Source organism: Hemicordylus capensis, chromosome 1 (assembly GCF_027244095.1).
Source record: "Hemicordylus capensis ecotype Gifberg chromosome 1, rHemCap1.1.pri, whole genome shotgun sequence".
Classification (NCBI taxonomy): Eukaryota; Metazoa; Chordata; class Lepidosauria; order Squamata; family Cordylidae; genus Hemicordylus; species Hemicordylus capensis.
Window position 1 is genome coordinate 23,065,918 of NC_069657.1, and position 10,580 is coordinate 23,076,497.

Here is a 10,580-nt window from a genome sequence, read left to right on the forward strand (position 1 = left end):
TGAAAAATCCTCAAGTTGTGCTTCAGGCAAGTACATCTGTTACTGATTGTTTCATTGAGAAATTCATGATAAACTTAAAAAACCAACCAACCAGGATTCCTATGCTGAAAACCATTACTCACAAAGATAATATAGAAAGCAGACATGTTTTCAGCAATAACACTACTTTTGCACCATCCCTTCTTTTGTCCTCCTTTTTGTTTTTGTACAGCAAACAGACACTTTTGTTTAATACCTATAAAGTGTGCTGTCAAGTCGATTTCAACTCCTGGCGACAACAGAGCCCTGTGGTTGTCCTTGGTAGAATACAGGAGGGGTATACCATTGCCTCCTCCTGCACAGTATGAGATGATGCCTTTCAGCATCTTCCTATATCACTGCTGCCTGATATAGTACTAGCAGGGATTCGAACCAGCAACCTTCTGCTTGTTAGGCAAGCATGTCCCCACTGCGCCATTAGGTGGCTTTTAATACCTATACAGGGGGGGAAATACTTTTGGCAATCACTCAAAGACTATTTTGAGTGAAGACAATCCCAATGAGGTGGAAATTTGGGGCTAAACTTTCAGTGTGGAAAGCTTTTGTGCTAATGATGCAACACTCATCTCACATCCATTTGATGCCTCCGCTGCCTTAAGTGCACCCAATGCTGTATTTAAATAATGAGTTTATTAATATATTCCCCATCTTTTTGAATAATAATATATTCAAGGCATAACAATAAATATACAGCACATAGAATAAATATACATGTCATCACAAAAACGTTCTAATATTCTCAATGGAACTATATACGCATATAGTTCTACATACACACACACACTCGTGAACTGGACTTGCAAATGCAAGCATCCCTCCTGATCCACAAAATGACTATGCACTCTCCTTTCACTCATTGCTAGTTGATGTCCAGAAGAGTTTATGTGTTTAGAAATATTTATTTATTTATTTATATCTGCAGCACTTAAGCTTTTTTGTGTTTTTCTATTTCTTAAGTGAGTTTCACGGAACACCGTACTGACATGGACTGAAATAAAGTAAACTGAAAAAATATAGCTTGTTTGTTGCTTCATAATTTAGTGAAAATCCAGGTTTTCTGTCTCAGACAATACCCACAAAAACTTGCAAAGTGTGTCAGAAGGTATAATTCCCCATGCTTTCCCAATGGGAGCGTTTTCCTTCGTTTTCTGGCAAATTAATTAATTGGTTAATTTGCTAGCAAACATAATTTGCTAATTATATTACAAGGCATATATGAATAGCAAATGAAGTGATACTGTTGAATAAAAACTTTATAGAACAACAATGAGTATCTTGGAATGTGTTGGTGTAGCATTAACTTTTTGTACATCTGGATCTGGATGTATTGCTTTAGTTCCCTCTGGTGAATCTGTTTCATACTGCAAGCCAGGCAAATGTAGTCATTACTTCATTTTAAAGCTGGGCCAGGGTCAGGGCTCACAATCTAGAAAGAAGAGGAAGGGAGATACCAGCAAAAAACCACTGGGAGGCAAACTATGCTGAGATGAATAGACAATTACTACTCCCTGCTAAATATAAAAGAACCAGCACTGTAATTGTGCTTTTTTGCCCAGGAGTTTGAGATTATGCATCAACAAGTATGAACCCACAACAAAATGTAGCAGTGTATTCCTTGTGGCAGGGGGAGGGGGAGGAGGGGGGGAAAGGTTGTTGTGCATTTATTGTATGAGTGTGTGTGTGTGTGTGTACACATAATGATCAGCAGATGGACAGATTCAGTGTGCAACTCCCTCCCACCATTCGGAGAGTTCACACATGTTGTTTTTATGTTATTTGGGGGATTAACCTGCCAGATCAAGAGCTTAAATGTGCCAAACCGCTTTCCCCCTCAGAAACATAAAGGTGTCAAATGGTTGGTGAGAAAATGAAAGACTTTTAGACACATTTCCCCCCTCAGAAGCAGAAGAGGTTGCAACTATATTGAGGGAGTATTCTTCAAGCTGAGAAATTTCCCACTTTTTTTGTTCAAGCCCTCCTCCCCCCTCATCGCCAATGAATTCAATTTGTTCTGCTCACCTCTTTGTCTGACAAGTGCCCTCTGAGAATGCAAATATTCTGCTCCATTGAGTTACATTGGGACAATGTTTGGTGTGTGTGTGTGTGTGTGTGTGTGTGTGTGTGGCCTCCTTATCTTTTGCTCCTTCAGATTATTGTGAAACTGAAATCTATGGATTATCCCAAATCTGCCAATACCTCCCTCTTGCCCACAAGTAATAGTGAAATTTCTAGCTCTTTTGGAAATAGATATGTCACATCATACACTACCTTAGCAGAGGCATTCTCTGCTGTGCATGAGGCAAAAGGGCAAATGCTTCTTCTATTGGGCGCTTTCCAGCTTAGCTGCTCAACAGCAGCAAAATGCTTCTATTCAGACAAATCACATTTGAAACTTAAACAGCAGGGGGAGCAGTCTCACGGAAACTAACAACCCGAAAAGAACAGCAACCTTTTTACACTGGATACACGACATCTTAGCACTGTATCACAGTGATAAAATTCAAAACAAGTCATTGAAAATATGAAGGGCACCCTGCTGTCAGCGTAGGGGCTGTAGTGCCACAACACAGGAATTGTGGAAGCATACTTCAGAGATCTGCCGTGACCTGGTTGCAGAGTGTAATCTGGAAAGCACCCAGGCCAAACTAAATGTTAAATGCTTCTTCTACGGGCCAAAGTTAAATGTTAGGAGCTTGGTTTTAGTGCAAAATACCAGCTGTGCAGAGTCCTGATCCAGACTGAGAATGCAGGCGGATGTACTGCAGTGTTTAACCCGTCAACATCTTTGTTTGTAGCAAATGGCACTTTTATGGGCTATACTAACTTTTGCAAGGATTTCAGTTGGAGAACAGTAAAGGAATACACACACACACACCCATCTCCTCGCCAATGTCTGCATTGGGCCCCACACAGCTGCTGTTTTATACTAAAAGCAAGCTCCTAACCAATGATGTGTGTTAATATCTCATAGGAAGCATGCCTGTACTTAAACAGTTGCACTGGCTGCAGGTATGTTTCCAGGCGGAATTTAAAGTGCTGGTTATCACCATGAAAGTCCAGGATACTTGAGAGAACTCCTTTCCCTGCAAGATCTCAATTGCTCATTAAGATCAACAGGAGAGGTCCATCTTCAGGTGCCACCCATTCATCTGATGGCAACTTGGAACCAGGCTTTCTCAGTTGTTCCCCCTAGGTTGTGGAATATGTTCCCCCTAAGTATGAGAGGCTTACTGTCTTTGGAGGCCTTAGAGAGCCCTAAAGACCCATCTTTTTTGCCTGACTTTTAATAATATTTAATTGGTTTTAAATGGTTTAAAAAATGAGTTTTATGTTAATGTCAATAGTTTTTAGCATACTTTCCAGTAGGCTTATGAGATCACCCGGCATTGTGTGTGTGTGTCTGTGTGTGTGTCCGTCTGTGTGTCTCCCACTCACATCAGGTTTGTAATGCCTGGACCAATATGAACCAAATTGGGTACAGTTGTAGGAACACATAGGGACACCTCAACGGCGTAGTTTGTGATTATGTCATCCACTCCGATCCAAGATGGTGGACGTGTAAACTTTTGAGGCACAAGTGGGCTAATTTGTGAACCGCCTAACCAATTTGAACCAAATTTGCTACAGCTGCAGAAACACGTAGGGATGCCCAAATGGTGTGGAATGTAATGATGTCATCCACTTCCATTCAAGATGGCGGCTGCATGAACATCGGAGGCACAAGTAGGCTAATTTGTGGACTGTCTATCCCATTTGAACCAAATTAGGTACAGTTGCAGTGAGTGACACACAGGGACACCTCAGCGGCTTAGTTTGTTACGATGTCATCCACACTGATTCAAGATGGTGGACACGTAAACCTTTGAGGCGCAAGTGGGCTAACTCGTGAACCACCTAACCGATTTGAACCAAATTTGGTACAGCTGTAGGGACACATAGGGACACCTCAACGGCATAGTTTGTGATGATGTCATCCACACCGATTCAAGATGGCGGACGGATAAACTTTGGAGGCGCAAGTGCGCTAACTTGTAAACCGCTTAACCGATTTGAACCAAATTTGCTACAGCTGTAGGAACACATAGGGACACCTCAATGGCACAGATTGTGACAATGTCCTACAACCCAATTCAAGATGCTGATCACATAAACCTTTGAGGCGCAAGTGCACTAACTTGTGGACAGTCTAACTTATTTGAACCAAATTTGCTACATACATAGGGACACCTCAATGGTGTAGATTGTGATGATGTCATCCACCCCAATACAAGATTATGGACGTGTGAACTTTTGAGGCGCAAGTGCACTAACTTGAGGACTGTCTAACCAATTTGAACCTGGTATAGTTGTAGTGAGTGACACACAGGAACACCTCAGTGGTATCATTTGTAATGATGTCATCTACCCCAGTCCAAGATGGTGGAACATGAGCATTTGATGTGCAAGAGATCTAACTTGTGGACCTTGAATTGAACCAAATTTTGTCCAGTTGTAGTGAAAGGAAAGTAAGCTGATGAATTCTTACTAGAACAACTTTTTATTTTATTTATTTATTTTTAGTACAATACTGCTAGGGGTGGCTCATAACAGTAAAAGTAATATAAAATTTAAAACAATAAAACAAATGAAACACAGCATCGAATAAAATCAATTAAAACAATATCAAATACAAACATAGATACAATAGAATTAAAAGTCCATCAATTTATCATTAAAATATTTTAAAAGTGTCTTTGATTATGAGTATGTTACAAAAATCTAAATGTATTATTTTAAAATTTTTGTATGTTAACCACCCTGAGCTGTTCTGGGATGGGCAATATATAAATGAAATAAATAAACATATCATATATTGTATGTAATGCAGAATGAGGCTTTAATAGGAAGAACATATGGGCCATTCCCACATGACACAGAACACTTAAGATTAAATACGTGTCTGATTTCTATTGCTTAACCTTCCATTTTAATTGCCTGGTTAATCAAATGAATATGTATATGGTTGACGGTATGTGCTGGCTATATGTGCTTATACTATGTATACTCTATAGAGAGAGGGAGAGGGGGATTGTGGCAAGGGGAAGACAGGGCAAGCAGTATCAGAGATGGAACCACCAAAGAGAAAGCAGGGAGAGCTAGACCTTGCATCTGGGCAACTTAGGGTTCTCACAGATCAGACAGAAGATCAGACAGAGAGGGGAACGAAGCATGTACAGAGTGACACTACGTGGAGGAAGACAGTGGGAATCAGACTAGATGACTACATAAGGGACCGAACCAACCAGCAACGCGTTCCCAAACAAGTCCAGGGAGTGAGAGCAAGCTGACCCCATCTGGACTTCTAGTGGGTCAGCAGGATGTACATAAGGAGAGAATCCAACTAGCTTTGGGTTCCTGGTCCAGGAAGGTCTGAAGTGTAGTGGTGGTGGTGGTGGGGAGGCCAAGGAGAAGACAAGGCAAACAATGTCTAGCCTGAAATGGGTTTAGAGAGAGTGAAGAGGCAGTACAGAGATCCATAAGGAAGCAGAGAGTGAAAGGCTTTGAACAAAGGTACAGAGAAGGAGTTGGGGGTTGGTCAAGGAACTGGAGGTACGGAGTAGGACAAATATGGAGACAACATTGGGGAGACAAGGCAGTGTGGGTCAGACTAGAGAACCACATAGGGGAGTGGACCAGTAGTCAGAGCTACCCAGAACAGAACTGGGGAGCCAAGACAGGCTGGGCCAGTCTGGAGTACGAGAGGCCTAGTGGAGCAAAGTTGGAGAGGAGAAGGGGTGAGGTGAGACTGTCAGAGACAAATCACAAACAAAGGATCAAGGGGAACATGGAAGACAGTGACAGAGTAGACTAAGTGACGTTGGCGTTGGCAGCCCAACCCCTTGCTGAGGGTTGGGGGAGAAAGAAGCGGGGAGTCAAGACACCCCAAAATACTCAGGAACAAGACCCAGACTGGTCCCACTGGACTTCCAGGGAAGGGAGCAAGGCCAAACCCAAACAGACTTTTGGGAAAAACTAGAGAGGAAAGGTCAGGGAGAAATCGCTTCCTAATTCTGTGGCTAGGCCGTGGCGTGGCTTTCTGGCCATAGTTTGACTCTTGGGGCATGTACATGGAGTGGAAGCTATGGTTTCTGGGTGAAGGTAGCCCAGAGAGAGGTGCTCCCTGGCTTGCCAGGTGAGCCCCATGAGTGGAATGGAGAACTGTTTTCAGTTTAAAGGGAGTTTAACATCCGGAGAAGGAGCTTGGCAGAGGAAGCTGGGGTCCACTGAGATTTCAAGAGATTTATGTATGTATGTATGTATTCTACACTTATATACCGCTCTTCCTCCAAAGAGCTCAGAGCGGTGTACTGGTTATGTTTATCCTCACAACAACCCTGTGAGGTAGATTAGGCTGAGAGATACATGACTGGCTCAGAGTCACCCAGTGAGTTTCATGCCTGAATGGGGATTTTATCTCAGGCCTCCCCGGTCCCAGTCCAACACTCTAACCACTACACCACACTGAGATGTTGCTCAGAGGCTGCTGGCAGGGGAAACTGGCCTACTTGAGGAAATTCCTGACCTAGATGATTATACCTTAAAACTCACATATACACATCCATTCATACCTAGGATAAGAAGGGGATCTGGGGGAAGAAAAATAGTAAGCTCCCAGAAGTATGGAAGGGAGGGACCTAAATTACTTGTCCAAAGTGAAGTACAGTCAAGTTGGAGTTTATGGGGAAGGACTCTGGGGTTCAGTGAAAAAGCCCAGAAGGGAAGCTACTTGAGAATGAACCCTAAAGATGGTGCATTTGAGAAGGGACCAGTAGGCATGTTTTATAGGGTAAAGATGGAACTTTCCAGGGGCCCTGAAAAACCCTCTTGTTACTGATTATCTGAAAGTGCCTCCTGTGCAGGACAAAGTTAAAAATCAAAGTAACAGAGGTGGAATTTGGGCACCAAAAATTGTTAGGGAATCTGCTTATCTGAGTGACCAAGATTGGTTTCAGGAGACAAGAATAAAAAAAGATAGATTGGTTTTGATATTCAAGACCAGTATCAAGGAGGCATCCTGATTTGCTTTGGGGCTTAGGGGGATCTGGAGGAGATGACTCAGTGAGATTGCTGTCTGGAGGAACAATGTGAAATTTACTGGCTATGGGGCCCTGTGAGTCTCAGGAAAGGGTTAAGAGTGGCTATACAGAGGTGTCTGGTGTGGATGCTGGGGGCCTTTTGCAGACCCCCAAGCAAATGGAAAGCCATGCCTGCGCTTTCCTCTGTGTTTCATCCTCTAGCCTACTCCTTTGCCTTAGCAAACACATGGTTTTCTCCTGAACCCTAATACACGTTTGCATAGGGCTGCCACATTATGGCTTTCTCAATCCGGGCCCCCTGATTTGCATATTGCGTGAATTGCCTTGCAAATAATTCGCATATTATGCAAATTTACAGATGCACTTTCCTGTTGACTTGTATTTGCTCCGGATATTTACCAACAATAGTTGGGGAAGATATCTTTGACAGCCTATTTTCCTTGACATATTAACAGCAGCAATCGAACAACAACAAAAAATGCACTGCTTCTCAGTTAAGGCTGCAGTTCTGTACACACTTGAGAGAAGATCTGATTGAAACAATTATTTCTAAGTAGGCATGCATAGAATGTAAAGCCAGAGCTCTTAAACATTACAATACACAGCCTGGTAGGCAGACAGTGATTTACATAAAAAGTATGTAAATCAAGCTATCTTCTCAACTGCCTGATAGAGATCCCCTGCTGATAAAAAACAAAGGCAACATTCCTCAGGGGATTACTGTACTTGTTAACCTCTCCCAGGTAGCATCCTGCCTTAATCCAAGTCCAGCGGTTGAGCAGAATGATGACAGTGCTGTTTTGCTCCATAACTTCACTTCTACAAGGGCTAGAGCTTAACTTTTATTTTTTTATTTTTAAGAAAGCTGAAATCCAGGGCAATGTGGGTGGCATTGTTAAGATCCGGGTAATTGTGGTGTAGTGGTTAGAGTGCTGGACTAGGACTGGGGAGACCCAAGTTCAAATCCCCATTCAGCCATGATACTAGCTGGGTGACTCTGGGCCAGTCACTTCTCTCTCAGCCTAACCTACTTCACAGGGTTGTTGTGAGGAGAAACTAAAGTATGTAGTACACCGCTCTGGGCTCCTTGGAGGTAGAGCGGGATATAAATGTAATAAATAAATAAATAACTAAAAATAATACCTGGAAAACCTGGGGAGATGGCAACATTACGTATGCACCAACCACTCCATGCCAGACATCTCATATTGGAGTTTCTATGGGGTGTCCAGAAATGAATCTCCATAACACCAGGGATTGAATGTAAAACAGATGCTCTTCCATTGAGCTGTGGCCCCATCCCCATCCCTCCATCTTCATCTAGTTTGACCCCAATGAGGCAGCTGCCACCAGTAGTTCTTGCAAGTTCTTGTATTTTAGAAATGTTATTCTGAAAAATAGGCCACCCAATTAATAGGATAGCCACTTTATCAACCAAACAAGTTTGTTCAACTAAAGCTGCAGTCCTGTTCACCCTTATGGAGAGTAAGCAGCATTGAAAATGGTGGGATTTGCTTGTGAGTAAACAGGCACAGGCTTTTGCCATAATTGGGTGAACACGGCAGCTTTACCTGGGAGTCAGCTGCTTTGAAAACCATTGTTTTCAATATTTACAACAGTTTCAGTCTGAGTAAACATGCATAGGGTTGGGTTGTGAGTTAGCAGGGACTTACATTGTGCGAACAGCCCATGCAGTGCATAGAGGCTTGAAAACAGCTGTGCAATATGACTGCAAGACAGCAGTCCTAAGCATATGCTTTTTAAAGGAAGTTATACTTAGGACTGAGTCTTCCAGTCACATTGCACAGCTGGATTTACTATCCAGGCTCTACAAAATGGAGGAGAATATATTCTGACAGGGACTCCCAATGGAACTGGAGAGGCCAATCTTCCTCACAGTGGTCATGATAGGGAGTTAAAGCAGGGCTGCACAACTTCAGCCCTCCAGCTGACGCTGGACTACAACTCCCATCATCCCTGACTATTGGTCACTATGGCTGGGGATGATGGGAGTTGTAGTCCAACAGCAGTTGGAGGGCCAGAGTTGTGGAGCCCTGTCATACATCCTGATCCTAGGCACATTTACTTATGATTTACCTATTTATCTCTGATCCCAATGGAATTTGCTTCCACATAAAGATATTTAGGGTTGCAGCCACTGTTATTGACTCTTAGGCTGCAAACATGAAGCTAGAGGTTCCCAAATTTGGGTCCTCAGATGTTGTTGGCCTACAGCTCCCAACATCCCTAGCCACAATGGCTGAAGATTGAGAGTTGTGATGGCAATTATGATGATTATGATTATTATTTATTCAATTTCTATACCACCCTTCCAAAAATGGCTTGGGGTGGTTTACACAGAGAAATAAAAAATAAATAAGATGGATCCCTGACCCCGAACGGCTCACAGTCTAAAAGAAACATAAGATAGACACCAGCAACAGTCAATGGAGGTACTGTGCTGGGGGTGGAAAGGGCCAGTTGCTTTCTCCCTGCTAAATAAAAATAATCACCACGTTAAAATGTGCTTCTTTGCAAAGTTAGCATGATGATAATGATGTCTTTATACTGCTTTTCAATTAATAGTTCTCAAAGCAGTTTATATAGAAAGAGAATAAAAAGATGGCTTCCTTTCCTTAAAGGGCTCATAATCTAGAAATAAAGGAGAGGAGAGCTGGGCTTGTGGTAGCAAGCATGACTTGTCCCCATAGCTAAGCAGGGTCTGCCCTGGTTGTATCTGAATGGGAAACTTGATGTGTGAGCACTGCAAGATATTCCCCTTAGGAGATGGATTTGCTCTGGGAAGAGCAGAAGTTTCCAAGTTCCCTCTCTGGCTTCTCCAAGATAAGGCTGAGAGAGATTCCTGCCTGCAACCTTGGAGAAGCCGCTGCCAGTCTGTGAAGACAATACTGAGCTAGATAGACCAATGGTCTGACTCAGTATGTGGCAGCTTCCTATGTTCCTATGAGTAGCCCAACAGGACCCAAGTTTAAGAATCCCTGTTATAAGCCCCAGTATGTCCAATATAACCAATGAAGTGTGCATAGAACTGCAGTCTTACTTGGTAGTGAGAGCATGGAAATCAAGGGCACCTACTACTGTACTGAGCAAACGTGGTTAGGATTGGGCTATTGGTGTGCATTGCAATTAACTGATTACTGATTAACAGAATTTACTGATTGGTTATTGGGGGAGAGAGGGAGCAAAAATGGCAAACACTAATTCAATTTGCTCCTCCCTATCTTCTCTTCTGTATTTAAAGAGGAGGAGCTTGTCCTTTGAGTAACAGTGTTTCATTTAGAGGTATGTTTTACTGGTGGTGGTTTCTTTGTTGTGCTTTTTGTTATGTGATGTGGTTTGAGCGTGTTCTTAGTTAGTATGTATGTTTGTAGCTTTCTGTGTTACATGCAGGTGCTTTTCAGATGTTAACCTGGCAAATAACTTCAAAAGAATTAGTCTGGGGGT